A 20,531-nucleotide genomic window follows, 5' to 3' on the forward strand; every position below is an offset into this window, starting at 1 on the left:
AATGAACCACAATAGGGTGGGGGCAGGGAAATCTTTTTAAAAGCATTCCAGCTGGCTGGGCGTAGTGGTGCATACCTGTAATCCCAGTGACTTGGGAGGCTGAGGCAGGAGGATCGCGAGTTCAAAACCCACCTCAGCAAAAATGAGGCGCTAAGCAACTCAGTGAGCCCCTGTCTCTAAATAAAATATAAAATTGGGCTGGGGATGTGGCTCAGTGGTCAAGCGCCCCTGAGTTCAATCTCCAGTACCAAAAAAAAAAAAGAATACCAGCCAATTCCAATGCATACCTCTGCTTAAGGACCGCTGAAACTGGGGAGAAAAGACTATATTTGGAAGCTCATCCCAGCAAATTCTTTTTTTGAACAAGACGAAGTAAAAAACAAACATGTATCCACACACTAGCAGACATAGTACCCAAAGAGGCAAAACTATCTCCTACTTAAATGTATCAAGGCTACTGAAGAAGAGGAGGAGAGGAATTAGGTGTCAGTACTCAGCCCTGACTCTCCCTGCTCAGCAGATCACTGCCGGAGAATGAGGAGCATCCTCTTTATTCTCACAGCTCTGAATGTTCCCAGTTCCACAGCGGCCACCAGTGAACCCACACAAGCAGGGGTTTTCACGTCACGTTCTCGGAAAATACATATTCTGTAAGGCTTCCAATTCCCTTGGAGAGTCCTCTGAAAGTTTAAAATAGTACGGCCCTCCTTAATTAACAAAAAAGTCTACAGCACTAAATAATTAGGATTTCTATTTCTCTCCCCACTCTTCAGTGTTTATAAAGATGACAGGCCCTGCCCTAGAAGAAGCAGAACCAAAAGAAACTGAGCAGCAATTAGGTGGCAAGCATTTAATTTGGCAGGTGTTTATTGAACACCTACTGTGTGCCAGTTTCTATGCAATACACTTTACTTGTGCAGTTTCATTCCACTGTCCAACCCATCTCCAAAGTGACTACTATCATGATCTCCCTTTTATAGGGTGCCTGTTAAAGGCCCTCCCCCAGGCACACTGCTTATGCCAGACAGAGTCCAACCCAGACTTGGGTCCTAAGAGGGTGATGTTCTCAGGTGGATCTCTGAGAATCTCATATGTGACTGACACTGTGGGAGACATCAAGATGAATCAGCCTTGCCTCCTCACTCTCAAGTTGCTCACAGAGCAATGGCAAAGAAAACGGGTGTAGGATTAAATTATAAGACTGAGTGTGATCAATGCTGTATAATGAAAGACATGCGTCCTGGAATCACAGAGATGAGCAAAGTCTAATTCAGGGTGAATTTAAGGCTTCACAAGCAGAGGGACATCTTAGGATTTCCCAATAGAAAGTCAGAATTGACCAGTGGAGAACATAGGACAGGTGGTTCTAGGTGAACAAGCTGGATGAAGAATGAGGAATAAGTTCAGAGAATGATGAATGACCCAAAAGGACTAGGGTCCCAAATGAGTAGAGAGATGGGGACCACGCCTTTAGGCAGAGGGGATCACAAAAGACTGCTGGGCTCAAGACTGGGATGATAAAACGGGTTTTGAGAAGATAACTAAGTCAGGGCACTTTAAGCTGCTGATAGTTCCTCCCGCCCACCAGTCCTGCCATCTTGCTTCCTCCCTTCCATGCTGGGCTGACTCCTGCACAACCTTTACCACGTGCCTTGGTCATCACCTCCTCCAAGAAGTAGTCCCTGTTGTGCCAGGATAGAGTTAGGGGCCCCTCCGATGTGCTTGCTCAGCATCTGATTTTGATCCTACCAAAAAATTTAATATCCAAATTTTCTGTTTGCTTCCTGCCTTTCCCACCAGATGGAAGCTTCTGGAAGGTAGAGACCACAGTTATTCATCCTTAAGTTTCTCAAAGTCTTGATTTCTTGTCACCTAATAGATGCTCAACAAATGTTTGAAGAATTAAATACTCCAAAAACTAAAACCTTACATTTATGACCAATTGCTCTTCAATAAGGACACCAAGACTATTCTATGGGAAAATAACCATCTTTTCAATAAATGGTGGTAGAATAACTGGGTATAATAATGAAGATGGGCCACTACTTCACACCCAAGAAAAAAAAATGAACTGTAAACGTGTCACAGACCCTAATGGAAGAAGTAAAACTATAAAACTCTTAGAAGAAAAAAATAGAAGTAAATCTTCATGACTTTGGATTGGGCAATGGTTTTTTAGGTATGATAATAAAATCACAAGCAAGAAAAGAAAATAGACAAACTGAACTTCATCAAAATTCTAAAATTTTTCTTCAAAGGACACCATCAAGAAAGTGGAACCCACAGACTTGGAGAAAATATATGCAAACTCTACACCTGATAAGGGACTCATATCCAGAATATATAAAGAAGTCTTCCAACTAAGCAATGAAGAAAACAAATAATCTCTTTTTTTATTTTTTGGTGGGGGGTACCAGAGATTGAACTCAGGGGCACTCAACCTCTGGGCCACATCCCCATCCCTACTTTGTATCTTATTTAGAGACAGGGTCTCCCTGAGTGGCTTAGCGCCTCACTTTTGCTGAGGCTGGCTTTGAACTCGTGATCCTCCGGTCTCAGCCTCCTGAGCTGCTGGGATTACAGGCATGCACCACCGTGCCCAGCAATAATCTCCATTTTAAAATGTTCACAGAGGACTGGCAGAGCACATGCTTGGCCCATGTGAGGCCCTGGGTTCAATTTCCAGCATTGAAGAATAACAAAGTGGCCAAAGGGTTTGAGAAAATATTTCTCCAGAGAAGATGTAAAGATAGTCAATAAGCACATGAACAGATGCTCTCTATCAATAGCCATTAAGGAAATGCAGATCAAACCCAGAGTGAGACACCAATTCACATTTACCAAAAGGGCTAAAATCAAAACGATCGACAATAACAAGTGCTGAGGAGGATGTGGAAAAGAGAAATCCCATACATTGCTGGTGAGATTCTATAATGTTGTACCCACTTGGAAAACAGTATGGTTTCCTCAAATGGTTAATTATAGTTACCATATGCCCAAGCAGTTCCACTTCTAGGTATATACTTAGGAGAAGGGAAAGCACATCTCTCTATGTGTTGTGTGGACCCCACCTGGACCTGGATGTTAGAGCAGCATTATTCACAACAGCCAAAAGCGGGGTGGGGTGCAGAGACAAGCATCCACCATTCAACAAACAGATGAACATGATATGTTGTGTCTATACAACAGAATAGCATTCAGCAAGAAAAAGAAGTACAGATATATGCTAAAATACCAAGTAGAGTTGAAAACATCACATTAAGTAAGAGAAGCTATGCGCAAAAGACCCCGTATTGTATGATTCACTATGTATGTAGCGTCCAGAATAGGCAAACCCACAGGCAAGAAGCCACCTTCTTCTTTGCTGGGTGCAGTGGTGCTTGCCTGTAATCCCAGCAGCTCAGGAGGCTGAGACTGGAGGATCACGAGTTCAAAGCCAGCCTCAGCAAAAGTGAGGCGCTAAGCAACTCAGGGAGACCCTGTCTCTAAATAAGAAACAAAAGAGAGCTGGGGATGTGGCTCAGTGGTTGAGTGCCACTAAGTTCAATTCCAGTCCCCCTGCCAAAAAAAAAGTTTGGTTTATGGGTAGATTAATTTGGGACAAATGCAGATATTCTAAAATGAGATAGTGGTGGTTATTGTGCAACTCTATGAATATATTAAAAACCAGTGTACTGTACGCTTTAAGCAGGTGAATTTAATATGCAAATTATATCTCAATGAGCTATTATGTAAGAAACAAAATTAAACAAATGAATAAAACCCTCCACCGGGGCCACTTCTGCCCAGAGCCCACAAAGCCCATGCAGCTTACTGACCTGTCTTCTGACACATACTTTTCTACCTTCCTGGGGACATTTTAAAAACTATTTGTTGATGTTCCTGCAACATTTTTTTTTTTAAGTATGCTCACTATCTTCATTCCAACTCAGGGCTTGAGAGCAATAAAGCACACTTACACAAAACACAATGACACAGAAGCCAGAATTATGATTATGGAAAGCCATATTTTAGCCGGGAAAGGTTCATTACAATATATATTTTTAAAGCAGTGCTGAGAATGCTAATCAACACTCACAAATTTTAATCTTCTCACTGCATACATGATCTTTTCTACTCAAGTCTTATAAATAACCAGCATCACTCACCAGGACAAAAAAAAAGAGGACAATCGGACAGGAAGAGATAGGGAATCAGAACACTGGAAGAAGATGAGTACCATTCCAGACACTGTGACAGTGACAGACCTGAGTCCACAGGTGTGTCCCAGGTCTGGGATGTCACAGGGGTGTCCTGGCAGGTGCCACACCAAGCGCTTGACAGGTGACTATCATAATCCTCGCCTGTGCTTAGTATTTCCCCATAAGTACTGTGAATTGAATTTCTTTTTGATAATTTTTTCTAAACCTTGTGACACCCTTAGAGATCACTGGAGCTACCCTGGAGCATCAACTGTTCCACAAAAATCTGTGGTGCCATGGAAACTACTGACAGGAGAAAAAATATGAAAATGTATACCCTTGTAAAACTTCCAAATGTGCTAAAATCAGCAGTTCTCTTTGGAGTGCAAGAGCGTGATACATGCCAATTGATCTGTTTTAGAATCCAAATGGTTCTGCTCAAACTGCTGTAGCCCCCACTGGGCAAAAAAAAGCTTTGGCACTTAAAAAATGATTAAAAACTCCCTGCTATTTATAATGATGGAGAAATGTCACTGAGAATTAAATGTTTTGTCAGTGGAAAAATGTGACCGTCTGGAAAAGGCTGTAGATACACGCAGGGAATTAATGAAAGGGTGGCTGTAAACAACGTCCCTACTCTAAGGAGTTCAAAAGACGAGCTTATTGTTTGGATCTTGTTTTGTTTTGCTTTAACCACAAAGCTTTCCACGTTCTTATTCGCCAGAACTCCAGGAGGATCCGAGACGAGCCAGCCAGGCTTCTGGGGTTTTTCCCTGTGTCGCTGCAGAGTGCTGCCATTATTTTTTTTTTCTCTGTATTCTCAAAATAAAGTCATCCTCTATCACCCACGGTAGACTTTCATTAAAGCTAATCTAGAAACAAAAAGTGGGGTCTGCTACATTGCCTGGCTAGAAAGTACAAACCACAAGAGGGACCTGAAGTTGGGGACTCCGGTGGGCGACCAAATTCCCAGGGCAAACTACTCAACTGGCAGCTGAGATTCTTCACCCAGGGCCTCACTAACCTCTCCTTCTCCCACGTAGAACTTCTATACTTACCAAGCAAGTCTACTCACCTACTCTGCCCCTGCTATTGATCCAATGCAGCACAAACCACCCTTACGTCCTTCTCCACACTGCAGGGTGAACCTGTGCCTCGCTCCACAGTCGCTCTTAACATGCGCTTCTCTCTGGCTATGTTTCCATTGCTCCACTGGCGTGAGTGTGCCCATATTGTTTCCTACTCGTTCAACATAACACGCTTCATTGTAAAACAAGACACTGACATCCTCAACTCAATTCTTGACTGCCTTTCCCAATCCTTAGCCTCTTCCTCTGACTCCTTATAATTCTCAAAATTATCTTGTTTTGTTAGGTGTAAGCCATTAAAAAAAAAAAAAAAAAAGAGGCCAGGTGAGGTGGCACATGCCTGTAACCCCAGCAGCTCCAGAGGCTGAGGCAGGAGGACCTCGAGTTCAAAGCCAGTGTCAGCAAAAGCGAGGCACTAAGCAACTCAATGAGACCCTGTCTCTAAATAAATACAAAATAGGGCTGAGGATGTGGCTCAGTTCCCCGAGTTCAATCCTCAGCACCCCCAAAAAAATATTAGAGGAAAGTTAACTATTTTTAATGCGTATTTTTACAAAAGTATAAACAGTTCCTGCTTGCTTTCTTTTGGAATATGAATGTCTGACCTGCTCACTCAATAATGTTTAGCAAGTTCCTGTATGTGCAGTCAGGGTGCCAGCTGCTGAGGACTCAATGGAGAATGAGGTCAAGCCCCTCCCTGCCAATAGAGGAAGGAGATGTCCAGCAGGTCGTGAAACCTTGTGATAAGTGCTTCAACTGGGTCACACGCAGGGATGGGAGCATGCTGCAGGGGGCCCTGATCCAGGCTCTGGAGTCAGGGAATTCTTCCTGTTGTGGGATTCTTGCACACAGAGACAAGGCACCAGGGCAGTCACCAGGAAGCAGCATTTATTTGTGTCAGTAGTGTCCCTACCACATTCCTACAGGAAGTGACAGTGAAGGAGGACAAGGTCAAGTTGGTATTGGGGGCTTGGGGTGGGTGATAGAGGAAGGATGTTTTTTAGGCAGGCAGAACATCTCTGGCTCAGAGACATATGGCAGGCTCTTAGACTTCCTAGATTTGTAAGACATGCACTGGAACTGGATCAAAGACTTGGGGGTGGAGGAAGAGGCACTAAGGACTCAGGCTGAATCCTAAGAGCACCACCGCAATTCCACATAGCAGAATGGAGCAGTTCAAGGGTGTGGGGAGATACAGGGCAATTAAGAGGAGTTAGCAGGCCTTGCTACAAGGTGTAGATTTCATCCTGAGGCCATCAAGAATCACTGGAGAGTGGAAAGTGATCAAGTAGATGTGTATCTGGAAAATCATTCTGGCTACAAGATAGTGAATTTACAAAAAAATGATAGGGACAGGGAGATGGGAATGTTGACTTATGTGACCAGGTATGTCTCAGAAAAAAGTACAGTCACTCACAGACACACACACACACACACACACACACACACACACACAGCTCTGCAGCATTCATGCTATGATGAATTACCGTTGGCTTGTCTGCACCCTCTATCAGGATGTAAGAGGGGAGATGGAGTCTTACTCTGTGTGTCTTCTGGGCCTTGCCCCGTGTCTGACAATTAACAAATGCTTGCTGTTTGCTTGAGTGCCTGAATGAATGGACAGAAAGATGAAGGAACAAATGACAAAGAACAAGACCTTCGGGAAGTATTAATGGGTGGAAGATGGGCTACGGAACCAGGTAGGTCTTCATTTAAATCATGGATCCAGAGTTTATTAACAGTGATGCTGAATAAGTGACTTAACCACTTGTAAACTGCCTCCTTTATAAAAAAAGATAACAACATCTGTCAATAGAATTACCAAAAGGATCAAATAACAGTGTCCCAAGCGAGGGTGGGGCAAAGGGTGGCACTAAACACACATATCTCTGCCCCTTTCCACTTTGGCCTCCTCCCACATGGCACCAGTACAAGGCTCCAGAACTACAGCCCAGGGAGAGAGAAATCCTAAAGTAGAGATTCTTAGACCGCACCTGAGGTACTGTGAAAGAAGACTTGAAAAATTCCTTGTTGATAATAGAATTGGCCAATCTTTATTCCACCAGCTACTGAGGCACCACACAGCAGGAATTTTTAAGAGCTGTTGCAAGCAAAGAAGTTAAAGCATCTAGGCAGGGTGGCATGGAGAGTAATACAAAATGGCATAGAAACATCCTCCCTAATTATGCTCAGCTGAGGAGGAAAAGGTTCAGACTATCTGTGACCTATAATTACCAACAACAAAAAAAAAGAATTATTAATTTCAAAAGCCAAGTTTTCAATGGTATCTTTGGGATTATCCTGAGAACAGATAGTTGTCATTTCTTTCCCTGTGATACAAGAGCATGTGGGTATGGATGGGTTAGTCTCCTGCACAAGAAGTTGGTGTTCGGCGTTACTTATTATTCCCAGTGGTTTCAACTAAGTGACAGTTGTAATTAATGCATCCCGCAGCACCAGTTATCTTTTTTTTTTTTAAATTCATTTGCACTAGCTTTCAAAAAGGACTAACAAAACAAGTAATATTGAAATAAAAGAGGGAGAATGATTAAGAGGAAGAGAGCAGATGAGTCAACAAGGATGACTATTTCCCAAGCCTGAGTGAGAAGAAAAGAAGGTAATGACATTTCATGACATCCACATGCCAAGTGGTACATCTATATGGTACTCCATGTCGTTCTTATAATAAATAACCCAATGAGGGAGATGCCACATTTAAAAGAATGCAAGGCATCATTAAAAAAATAAAGAAAAATACTGCTAATTAAACCATGAAAAAAATACTTTAAGTTTGGAGCTGTTAAAACATCAGAGAAGATATAGCTGAGAATCAAGGAAACATGGTATGATCATTTTCACTTTACAGTCAAGAAACTTAAAAGCAAAGAAGTTAAGAACCTTGCTGGAGGCTACTGGTCAGTGGACCAAGAACTGGATCTTGAAACCAAGAACTCAGGCCCCTGATCACTGAATACACTTCTCCCTAGTGTTGAGTTTCCTACCACCTTGAAAAAGATGGACATGGGCTGATGGTACAAATAGACACAGGCTGAATTCTCATGATTTGGGAAACAAACAAACCAACTTCTTGGGGAAGCCAAAGATTTCCCTAATTCAAGACTCAAGAGGGAAGTTTCTTACAGATATTCCATAAGGAGCCTATTGCAGATGATTTTATTGAGATCTACAAAAACAATTAGGTTAATATATAAACACGGCCTGATGAAGATAATTTTCCATGACTAAGACCATGTAGTCTAAGAATGTCACCTCTCACAGTCTGCTGTGATCTATGGATAAAACTAAATACATCTAGAGAAATAAAGACTGCTTCTTCAATTATCTTCCCTGAATATCACTGGTTTTCATCTGGCTTATACTAGAAACTGATTTATTCAAAAGTTCAAAATAGCAAAAAACTCTGTTGACTGATAAACTTCATCCACATAGCATTCCATTTATGAATTAGGAATTTACTAGACACCAAATGAGTCAGGCACTCTTTGGCATTCAGCACATACCATGCTGTCTTCCAGAAAGAATCTTGACAGTTTAGGCTCAGCAACACTGAACAGTAAGAAGGAAACAGACTTTCTTCAGCAGTTTGTCCGGATGAGGTATCAAGTTCTGGAGTTGATACCTATATCTTAAAACCAGCTCAAATCCTTGCTAGCTGGGTGATCCCAGACAAGACAAAATCTCTTGGTGCCTCCATATCTATGTCTGCAAAGTGAGAAGCATAATATCTACCTCCCAGGGCTGCTATGAAAATGTTATGAGACGATTCACATAAAAGACTTGGTACGTCTGGTGCATTGTGAGCACTCTATAAATGTCGGCTGATTTTATTATTGGGGTAGATTTTTTTTTTTAAACCAGATAATTAATTTAGCAAGAGTAACACTCAGGCCCTTTGGGAGAAAATATTGCACAGGTGTGAGCCATTTTGCTATTCAGGCATAAGGCAGAGTGAGATGCCTGGGGACAAACAGCAATCACAAGGTACAGCACATACCTACAAGACCCCAGTCTAGTGATCCTGGATGCCTGCATGCTAAGGGAGGCAGCCTGGTCTGTGGAAAGAACCAAAGTTTAGAATCAGGCATTTGCTGAAATCCCAGCTCAGCATTCACCTGCTATGCAGCTTTGGACAGGCTGGTTAACCTCTTCGCACCCTGTTTAGAAAATAAGGACGATACCATCCAGCATGCAGTGCTACTGGACCTGGAGGGACACGTGTGAAGTGCTGGGCACACCATACACACTCATTATTTAATACATATGATTATTATGCCAGCCTACCAGATTGTATTCAAATATTGATTCTCTTCTTTACTGACATGGTGGTCTACAAGAATGTTTTCTTTTTCACCAAAAAGACCATTGCTTGTAAAAGCAGGAAGTAGAACTCATTATTTTTCAGTGACAGAATGATATATATACATCAACCCCTTAATTCAACTTTCAAGCTATTTTTATCTACTTTTAAATACCTCAGCAAAGCAATTTCACTGCAGAAAAAAAGAGGAAATACTGATAAATAAGAGGGAAAAGTTTGTCACAACCCCACCATGCCTAGATAACCACACAGAGAAATTTAGTGTCTAGACTCCCAGAATATTTTTCTCTACACACACACATATACATGCACACTCATTTTTTAATTTTTTTTAGTTGTTGATGGACTTTTATTTTATTCATTTGTTTATATATGGTGCTGAGAATCGAACTCAGTGCCTCACACATGCTAAGCAAGTGCTCTACCCATGAGCCACGACCTCGGTCCCCACACTCATTTATAATAATCCCACAGAGCAAACACCAGGAACCCCATTTCCCTCACTGGCACCAACCTTTGCAAGGAACAAAATGTAAATGCTTAAGACAGATTTTTGTTCACATATTTATTTAGCAAAAGCACATGGGTAAGGGAATTATTTTTAATTAAACATAGTCTCCCAAGGCTGACAGCCTCTCCGACATGAGTAACTCTCCCTGTCGCCAACATTGTGTAACAGGTATCAGGAAGATAAATACACACATATTCACAAATAGATGCTAAAACAGGACAAATTCAGCAGACGTATAAGTACTCAAGTCAGCTAAAGACATGGTTGAACATGTCAGCACACATGTACTATTCAATATTTTTGTTTGTTTTTGTTTTTCTTTTTAAATGTGTTTTTTATTGGAGCACAATAATTATGCATATTAGCAGGATGCATTATGACAGATTCATGCACACACATAACATAATTTGGTCAACTGCATTCCCTAATACCTTCCCTTCCCCTCCCTTTTTCCCTACTCTTATACCCTTCCTCTCTCCTACTAGTCTCCCTTCTATTTTCAGGAGATCCTTTTTTTTTTCCATGTTTCTCTCTAGCTTCCATATGTGAGAGAGTACATATGACCCTTGACTTTCTGTTCAGCTTGTTTCACTTAACATGATATTCTCCAATTACATCCATTGTCCTGTGACATAATTTCATTCTTTTTTATGGTTGAATAAAATGCTATTGTGAATATACACCACATTTCTTCATCCATTCATCTGTTGATGGACATCTAAGCTCTTCCCATAACTTGGCTATTATGAATTGTGTTGCTATAAACATGGGTATGCAAGTATCACTATAGTATGCTGACTTAATTCTTTAGAATAAATATAGAGGAGTGGTATAGTCTTTTGAGTACCCTCCACACTGATTATACCACTCCATGTTCGTAACCAGTAGATGGCTCTGATATGCCGAGAACCCGTTAACTTGCCCCTCATAAACACATACACCCATGTGAATCCTGACAAATGAATTTTTTTCCCTTCCCGCATGGCCATCCTCACAATGCCAGGCAACACACTTGGGTTTCACTGTTGTGTAGTGAACAGTTCTCGAGTTCGTCAGGGTACATTCATGAGTCACCCACCCCCGCTGCCGTCCCCCACCTCACCTCAATCTCCCACCGAGAGGTCCTGCTGAAAAGCCAATTTTCCATTTCCACTCCAGTGGTGCAAGGCCCCTTCCTGAGGCCAGCGAGCATGTGGGACTGATAGTTATTTGCTATATTTGAGCAATACAGGTAACCCTGCCAAAGGCAGCCATGGTCAGCAAGTGCTCATACATTTTAATCACTTTCTTTGAAAGGAACTGCTCTCATGAAGAGTAGTGAGCATGGTGAAGAGCATAAAAGGTATGCTGTGGGCTTCTAAGGGAGAGAAGAAATAAAGATAAAAGGAGCAGGTGGGATGAAGACTATTTCTACAAGTCAAACAAGAGAAAAAGGCTGATAGATGGTGCAGATGGAGGCCATGAATCATTTTCCATATCCTCCCAGACACTGTTTATTCAACTCCTCCCTCCTTTTATAATGGCAAATAAGAAGTAGTATGTTATTCTGCTAATAGGATGTTGTTGCACTGAGCAAACCTCTTTGGCATGAGCATCATGAGACAGGACTTAGCAAGGCAGTGCACAAAGAAGTAGCCAAAGGCAATGTGACATTAGGTGGCAGATCTGTCAAATAACGACTTCAGATGTGTAATCAATTCCAAGTAGTTGACACAAACCACCCATCAGAAGGACCTACCATGCCCACCTCCTCTCCCAAAGCACACACATGAAGAGGGGGAAATGACCCTCTAAAGGGGTGGGCTAAGAGTACAGATCCAGATAAAAATGGATGGGACCCCCCCACACACACACACACACACACATAAGAAGGTCAAAACAGCAGCATCTGGGTTACCTGGGTAAAGCCCAGCATTTTTTTCCACTATTATCAATTTGAATGGTTGTAAAGTTGAATAAAGTTCTGCATTGACATTCAAATACCCAAATTCATAAATACGGTCCATTAAAAAAGTCCATCTGACAGCAGCTGGCAACTGCAATAAAACCTGGGAGATTCAGGATTATAAAAAGCAGTGCAAGTAATAAATGTGATGTTGAAGAAGCTTGAAACTTCTCATCTTGCCACTCCTACCATCCCAGCTGTCGCTTTCAAATACCAGTTTCCCAAATTCTCAATCTTGGGTTCTCAAGTTTAACACTATTCATTCTCTGCTTTCCTTCAATCTACATAGAGTTTCCTGTTGGGGGAGAAAAATACCAGCCCAATGGTCATCTGAAGCTCTCATTCTTTTTTTTAATTTTAAGTTGGCGATTTATTTATATGCGGTGCTGAGAATCAAACCCAGTGCCTCACAGGTGCTAGGCAAGCGCTCTGCCACTGAGCCACAACCCCAGCCCCTGAAGCTCTCATTCTGACCAGCACAGTGGCACCTGTTGCTGGATCGGTGCAGTCATTAGTGGAAAACGCACCTGCGTAGGTACCACCTGCTCCTCCTTCCTTCTTCTTCTTCCATTGCCTGTACTCTGCATGCCTTTGGTCCTACAACCAGAGAGCTCCATCAAGCTACCAACCAACAGTTACTCTTAAGTGCTGTTCTGTGCAAGCATCCAAGATAGGCCAGGTTTGACACAGCTCCCGGAGGAGACCAGCATCTCCCCACTTGCAGCCAGTCCCACCTCACCAAACCCAGCCTTCCTACAACCACAGATTTTACCTAAAGTTCATCTGATTCTTGGATTCCTTTCTAATTAGGATTCTTTCCTAATTGATCTAGAGCTATCTTCTATGCCCTGAGACCTGAAGCCATCCAATCATCCAAATTAATGTGTTTACCTTCAGTTCCACTCTGAACATTTTCAGATCTGGGGGCAAAAGTACAAATGGCAGCCCAGCTGCCATAAATGTAAACATTTAAAAGTTATAAATCAAGACAAATTATTAAATAAAGTATGTTCTAGCCTATCTTGATACTGATTCCTTCATCATGACCTGGAGTCGAGCTTTAAACTTTTATCCCAGTCTCCTCAGACAGCTTTTTCTTTGTCATTCCTTGGTTATAAGAGTGTATACATTGGGGCCGTGGCTCTTAGGAGGGAATGAGCCCACACAGGCTGTGAAAGCAGACATGGACAAGGAATTCCAGAGTCCTGCAGACCCAAAACATAATTTATAGGTTCTAGATTCTAGAAGATTGGACATGGGCTCCTAGGGAGAGCTGGCCATTGATTCTGCATATCCCCTGATATACAGACCAAGGAGGGCCAAAGTAGGGCATGTGTTGCCCAAGTCTAAGGAGGAAACCACACACCTCTGTGGGCATTTCCTGTGCTGCTTTCAAAACCTACCTCAGAAGATATCCCCATCCCTATGACATCTTCCCTGACCACCCCCTCACTCAATCCAATAGGCTTAATGAATGCTTATGCAATGAATATGGTAGAAACACCCCAGTGAGCATAGATGACTTGTACTATAGACTGAACTTGTGTTTCTTAGTCTTTTCTCCCAACAGAGACTTAGACCTTGTAGGCAGTAGCCATGTTGAGCTGAAATGCCATGAACTCCTGGTTCCTCATCAAACACATACAAAGTGAATTCACAACTGAGAAGTCTGTTGAATTTGACCTCCCCTGGCTGACAGACCCAGAGATTTAGAAGCAGGATGTTAAAGGACACTTCTGTGATCTCAGAGTTATTGAGGTGTCACAGGGCAAAGTCATTCAAAAGGCGCCAAAGCTCTCATATCTTGCACCACATTTCCAGGCCTCACTAGGAAACCAAGTTGCCAGTTCTTCCAAGCTCCCACTTTCAAGCTCTGTAAGGGGTGGGGGAAATCATTGGGAAGTTGAAGATATCACTAAGAAGAAAATACCAATGTGCTTCATATTTCAATACACCCTCATCCATCTCCCCTGGACGAGGGAACTGAAGTGTTTCCCTCACTTTGAAAATTAAGAAGCCTCAGCAATAGGGGTCCCACAGAACTCTCAAAAGTGTTCTGGAACAAGTTGGTAACTGTACATCTACCAATGTAGAAGGTCTCAATACCAAACTACAACGTCCTGGAAGATCATACCTCATCCTTGATCCTCGACCTTCCTCTCCCACATCTCCCCCTGCCCTCACTACAGCAGCTAAGGGAAGGATAGGGGAACACAAAGTAGAAACGAAGCCCACTCCATGTCTCTCCCCACCTCAGTACCCATTCCCAGACTAAAAGAACCTGGAATTGGAGATGGAAAGAAGTTGTAGATTAGATGAGTGCATTAAATTGGATTTTGATATTTATATTGGATTGCTATTTTTAATACCTGAGGAAAGAGACTTATTTGAGAGTAGCTAGGAAACCTAAGGGACAAAAAGGGCAAGCCATAAAAAAGAGCAAAGTGGCCTCCTACACATGCCCTACCAAGTTCAGCATGTTCAATAAGTCAACTATACTTTCACACTTTCATTAACTCACGTGTATAAAATACCCAGACAGCTAAAGACACACATGGACCATTGTGAGATTCTCATGACCCCACCTCCAACATAGCACCAGCTGTCCTTGAGGGAAAAATTAATTAGGTCATCAATTTGAGTTTTGTAAGACAGAGAAAGTCACTTTGTTCCCTGCTCAAATTATAAGTTACCCATTAAACTGATTTTAGTTCCTCCTCTTTTTATTTTCAATCCACATACATCATGAAGACTATCAGCCAACTAAAGAAGAGTCCCCTTGGTCAGTAATTGAATACCTTTATCTCTCCCATAATTCACTGCTCTTTCACCTTTCCTAATAGGCAACTTCTTTATCATGAGCATCACTCACAGATCAGACCATTGGTGAACTGGAGAACATTTCCTCCTCAAATAAGTTAAAACTTGATAGTATTTGAGCTGAAAATGTTTGTTTGGAAGACCTGGTTGAAAATTTTCCCAACTCCTTCCAACATACATCTAGCAGGATGAGCCCTAAAAAAATGTAGAGAAGCATACCAATTACTTAGCATGGAATTAACCAAGAGCCTTGTGACCTCTGTGATATTTCCAGAAACTTCCATGCATTTAGAAGCCTCACATTTTAAATAATTTTTCTGGCTATCCCCAAACTATGCAGAAACATTACACCCCGGAAATCATCCAGGGATGGCATTTTTCTATAATACAAACAGAACCACACTAAAATATTGAAATGACACAAGCCAGATAAAAAACCAATGCTGAAAGATATGTGTGTGTGTGTATGCAAAAGCAATTATATATGTATAAGTGCTTTAATCCTCACATGAAATCTTGTTGATCTATTCCTGCCCTCAGGAATCTTGCCTCCTCCTGACTTTCTAAGGCAATAACATCCAGAAGATGTTTCTGTAGTAATGGAAATACTTTACAGCTACTCTGTCCAGTATGGTAGCCATTAGCCACAAGTGGAGAGTGAGCACATGAAATATGACTAGCGCAACAGAAGTCGTGCAATCTTCGTTTTATTTCAGTTCAAATAGTCATCATCCATAACCATTTTGGATAGTACAGTTTGACGGCATTTGTCATTGTTGGTGATGGAGAGAATTCCCTTGAAGAATGAGGTTGTGTAGCTAATCAAGTTTTCCGGAAAACTAAAGAACAATCACTAAACCTTTGTTTTGACAAACGGTTTTCAAAGTTTTTCTAAGCAGCAATTCCTTTTCATGGTATTTCTTTTTTCCTTTCAAAAGTTATTTCTTCTATGACCATGCCACTTGTAGATATTAGGACAGATATCTTTCCAAAATGGTTTAAGAAAAAAATACAATACACCTATGGACCTTCTTAAACAGCATCTACTGAGCATAATTTAATCTTTCCTCCAGGCCTCGGGTCACTGTTATGAACACAGGCTATCAGACTCAGAAGAAATACATCAATTACTATAATGCACCTTAATGCAATGAAGGCTTCAGGGTCACTGAGCTCCATGGGACTATTTAGACCTACTCCAGGCACAGATTTTTATAGCTTTCTGTCGCATCTGTTGCCTAGCTATTAATGTCAAGCTCTATTACTGTCAGGATGTCTGCCTATATTTATTTATTGCCTACCTTGTTTCAAAAAGATGGTTGCTGTGTCAATAGTAGCCTCTTTCCCCCCTTTCATTTGTTGTCTTTGATTTGCTAAGGTTGAGATGCTAGACCTGGAGTTAAAAGGACCTGTAAAGTAAGAATAGTGAGGGTATAAACAAGTGTATGAAGAGTTATCAGAAAACTTCCATTTTAATTCCAGGACCACTTAATGACTATTTTTTCGGCTCAGAGCCTCCTCTGCTTAATTCTTGGTTTCAGGCAGAGAACTTGCATAATAGCTCCTTGCAGGTAGATTAGGTCTTGGTTTTCTGCTGGGAGGAATGCTATTCTTGTTCTTAATTGTTATTTAACTCTTTACTCAGTATTACTGTTTCCTCAAATAGAATGTAAACATTTTTGTAACAAGAATAAAAACCTAGGGGAATAGCAGCAGTAAGAATATATTATTCTTATTTTTACTCCCTACAATATTTTGCCTAGCATTACTCACCTGGAAAAAAAATCAACTGGATGGATGTTGGATGAATTAATGATGCTTTTGACTTCTGACTTTACTTTCATAAAGCTTATGCATAATAAAAATGGTTTTCAAAGTTCAACATTATTCAACTGAAACTGTAGATGCTCAACAAAGATTAAGTCTGGATATTTCTTAACCATTTCCATCTCATTCATTAGAAATTCAAACTGAAACTTAATTCTCTTAGCCATATTTAATTATATTTGTAATATAATCAGATGCCTGTCACCCCCAACAATTCTTGTCTTTTAAGTCCAGAAAAGTGACCCAGAAAGAGTCTAAAATTATCTAACCAAAACAGAACTGAACTAGTGAAATAACAGAAATGAACCCAATACTCTAGCAGAGTCTTCCTGCATCACCAACTATAAGGGAAAATCTCTGGTTCTAGATATTTCTATTAATGCAGCCAAGGAGTGAATCAGCTCTTTTAGGCAGCCCCATCATACTGCTGACTCACATTTAAACTTATAATCAACTAAATGCCTTGCCCTCAAGTCTTACTTTAATAATTATTCACCCTCTATTTCCTATCCTTGCTGGTCATTCTAAAATTTGGAAAAAGCTAAAACTAAAACCCTCTCAAAAAAATGTAGAGTTACCCCCCACCCATCATTACAGCTGTTCCTTCCAGAAACTCTGATTCCATGAAATCTCAAATTGTGACATGTCTGTCATTCACATACGCTCAGTATCTCATGGGCTTCATCCACCTTGACATTGGCAAGGACTCGGCTTCGACCTGAAAGAGCAGTTCTAACCTATGAGGCTGCACACAGTGCAGGTGGTTCCCAGGAAATAATCAGATTCATCAAAGGACTCACAAGTGGGAGTCTGGCTGGAAAGAGTCCTTCTTAAGCTTAAGCATGAGTATATTCAGGCCAGGAGTGAGTCACCAGAATGGGCAGTAGGAAGGAAAATTCCTACTACATAAAGAGGTTAGCTGAGGGCACTGGCCCCAACCGTACCCCACTGACCCCAGCCTCCAGGTCCTTGCAGAAAGGGCTAGGGGTGGGACACACAGTGAGGAGTGAAGGGCCCTCAGAGAAATGCCTAACAGCTAAACTGTGGAGCAAGAAGCAAAACCAGCTCACCAACAGCCAGTCACCACTGGCTTCTTGTGTAGGAAAAGAACAACCCTCCATTTCACATGGGACAGCCATGGTGGGTGTCTCCCTTTTCTGCTATTTCTGCCCAGCATTCTCCTACCTCCTGGACAGGAGAAGGGCAGGAGAACCAAAGAACCATCATGTGAGAAAACTGGGTGAATGCAGCCTATTTTTTTTAAAAAACCTATGAAGCTTGGAGGAATTTTCTTTCCTTTTGTTTGAATGAAAGGGTATCTTCTCTCTTATTGGGATCTTTGATTTAGAAATAGCACAGCACAATTGGAAAAACATCACTTTTGAAGTCAGGCTGACTGAGGTCCAAATTCTAGCTTAAGTGCTCTTGTCCAAATATTTGACTTCTTGGCCTCAACTTCTTCATCAGAGATTGTGAGAAAATTTGAGGTAAATATACATAAATGCCTAGAAAACAGTTAGCACTCAATAAATGGTAGCTAATTGTTCTAGATTACTCTGAACTCTAGAGGAAGTCCAGAGAGGTCTAAAAAGAATGAAAAGAAAGAGAAACTGGCTATTTGGAGATTTGTCCAAGTGGGAGGAAGGGCTTTGGTTTTGGGTTTTTTTCAAATTGTCTGATTCCATTCCTTAAGACAGAACATGTTCTGGAGAGAAATTCAGTCTGCTTCTGCTGAACTAAGGCTGACAGAGAGAGAGGAGGGTGAGGAGTTGCCACAATGAGACACTTCTGTTTTCTGTCTTCCAGACAAGATCAGAACAACCCTTCAGCTACAAAGAAAACAAATTAACTCAAAGTGGAGAGTGAGCAGAATTTAATGACATTTATGCACAATGATCAATTTGCCACAGTATGTGCAATAAATAGAAATAATGTAGGGGGAAATGGCCATATGTTAGAGAAATTTCAGGAAAATAAACAAGTTTCTTTATGTGTGCACGGATGCTTATAAATATATCCACGTTGGTTGTTTATGTTGTCCTCTTGTAAATAGTTGAAATTCAGGCCCATAACATTTTACACCTTCCCTGAGGCAACATCCATTTTCAATTTCATAAAATCTACTTGTAAGTGGGTCCCATCTGCCCTGCAAGGGCTAAGTATTCCTTGAGGGAGAATTCATATCTTCTTTTTTGAATCCTCAGTGAGGTGCACGTAGTAGGTCCTTATAAAGAAAACTAATAAAAGAATGGAGGCAAGGAAACCTAATGGATTATCTAAAACCTGAGCATATGCATACGTGTGTGTGTATTTTGCAATATTGTTTTATTACCATCAGATGAAGTGGCCTTCATAGGGTGGTGGGTGAGCTGGGCATAGGCTATGTGTGGGCTGTGAAGAGAAAAAGGTTTGGAGGCTGGGTGGGTCTGGAAGGCATGCCCACGCACTCCTCAGATTTGCTTGCAGACTGACCAGCCAGGATGGAGTCATGGAAAGCCACAGCTCTGTCCCCAGTCAGGTTACAGAATTCTTGGAAATCTAACAGTCCATCACAGCTGAGGTTCAGTTTCTTCATTCTGTAGTCAAAGACACTGGGATCTTTCTGTTTCTTTGGGAAGCAGCCAGTTCTGTATTCATGAAGCTTAGGAACTTCTCCATGGAGAGTTTGAAGTTGTTATGGTCTGTCCATAACACTTCTGCAAAACAGCAAGCAGGGACCTGATATGCCTCTCAGTCATTGCAGGGTTGGAGATTTTTGCAATGCTAAAGCACATGTTGTGACTTCAAAGAAGTGCAGAGTGCTCTCCAGAACGTTTCCTAAGGATAGTTTGTTAATTGCACCTGGATTAAACATGTTATACTTGCACATTTTCATCCCAAGTGGCTATGTATCAAGGGATTTATTTTTGTCCTCATCTTCAAGGTAAGAAATGTGTGAAGTTATAATTTAATGATGTGTTCAGTTATGTCAGTATTATCAGACTCATGGTATGACCTTCATCTAGGGAAAATCTACAAGCAGACATTAGGCCACACCACCATGAAGCCACTGATGCAGCTTTGCAAATATTTATTTGCTCAAGACGAACAGTGATAGATGGCTGGTGGACCGGCTGGAAAGCTGATTCCATCTACTTTGTCACCTCTGTACGCTTTCTGCAAACATCAGAGCCTGGGGGTTTTGAAAATTGGTGAACTGATCAACATGAGGATTTATCTTCAACCTTGTTTTATGTTTGCTCAAAGCTGCTGTCTTCTTTTTCTTCTGTATCAAGGATTTCAACACATGTTCATTGGCATCTGGCTACCTTGGGCCAGGCATAGACAGCATCCCCACAAACCACCTGATGTTTGTGTTTTTTGTGGGAAGAAGATGTGACCATAAGGTCAGAGGGGATGTTCAGAAGATGATACGTCCAAAGCACCAGCCAAAAGGAACATTAGCAGATTCGCAGAAACACACCAGGGCGAAACTGGGTTTGGTAGCCTCATGATTGCCAATAACAGAGATATAGGGGGGAAAATGGTCATTTCTAGACTTCCTTGATAGGAAATAAGAGGCATGAGGTAGGGAATAAATATCCCTCTTTGGAAGTCTGATCCATCCTTGAATGGATTTATTCAAGTGGTTTCAAACTGTGGCTCTATTTAGTATTAATCTGACATAAATGAAAGTGGTTTGATTTATTTACCTGACTGCCTTTGCCCTGCTAACCTTCTCAAGGCAAGTTTTAGGTAATAAGTTAAAACCTGGGGGTGCAGCTCAGTGGTCTGGAAGGCCCCAGGTCCTGGGTTTGACCTCAGGGCCGTGCACACACAA

At 41.5% G+C, this 20,531-nt stretch overlaps 1 protein-coding gene across 9 annotated transcripts in view; it reads right to left on the reverse strand.

The window, feature by feature from the left end:
- The window catches only part of KIAA1549L (KIAA1549 like), a 253,214-nt gene that overhangs the window by 168,399 nt on the left and 64,284 nt on the right, over nucleotides 1–20,531 (reverse strand). The window lies entirely within an intron of this gene.

Source organism: Sciurus vulgaris (genome assembly GCF_902686455.1).
Source record: "Sciurus vulgaris genome assembly, chromosome: 11".
Classification (NCBI taxonomy): domain Eukaryota; kingdom Metazoa; phylum Chordata; class Mammalia; order Rodentia; family Sciuridae; genus Sciurus; species Sciurus vulgaris.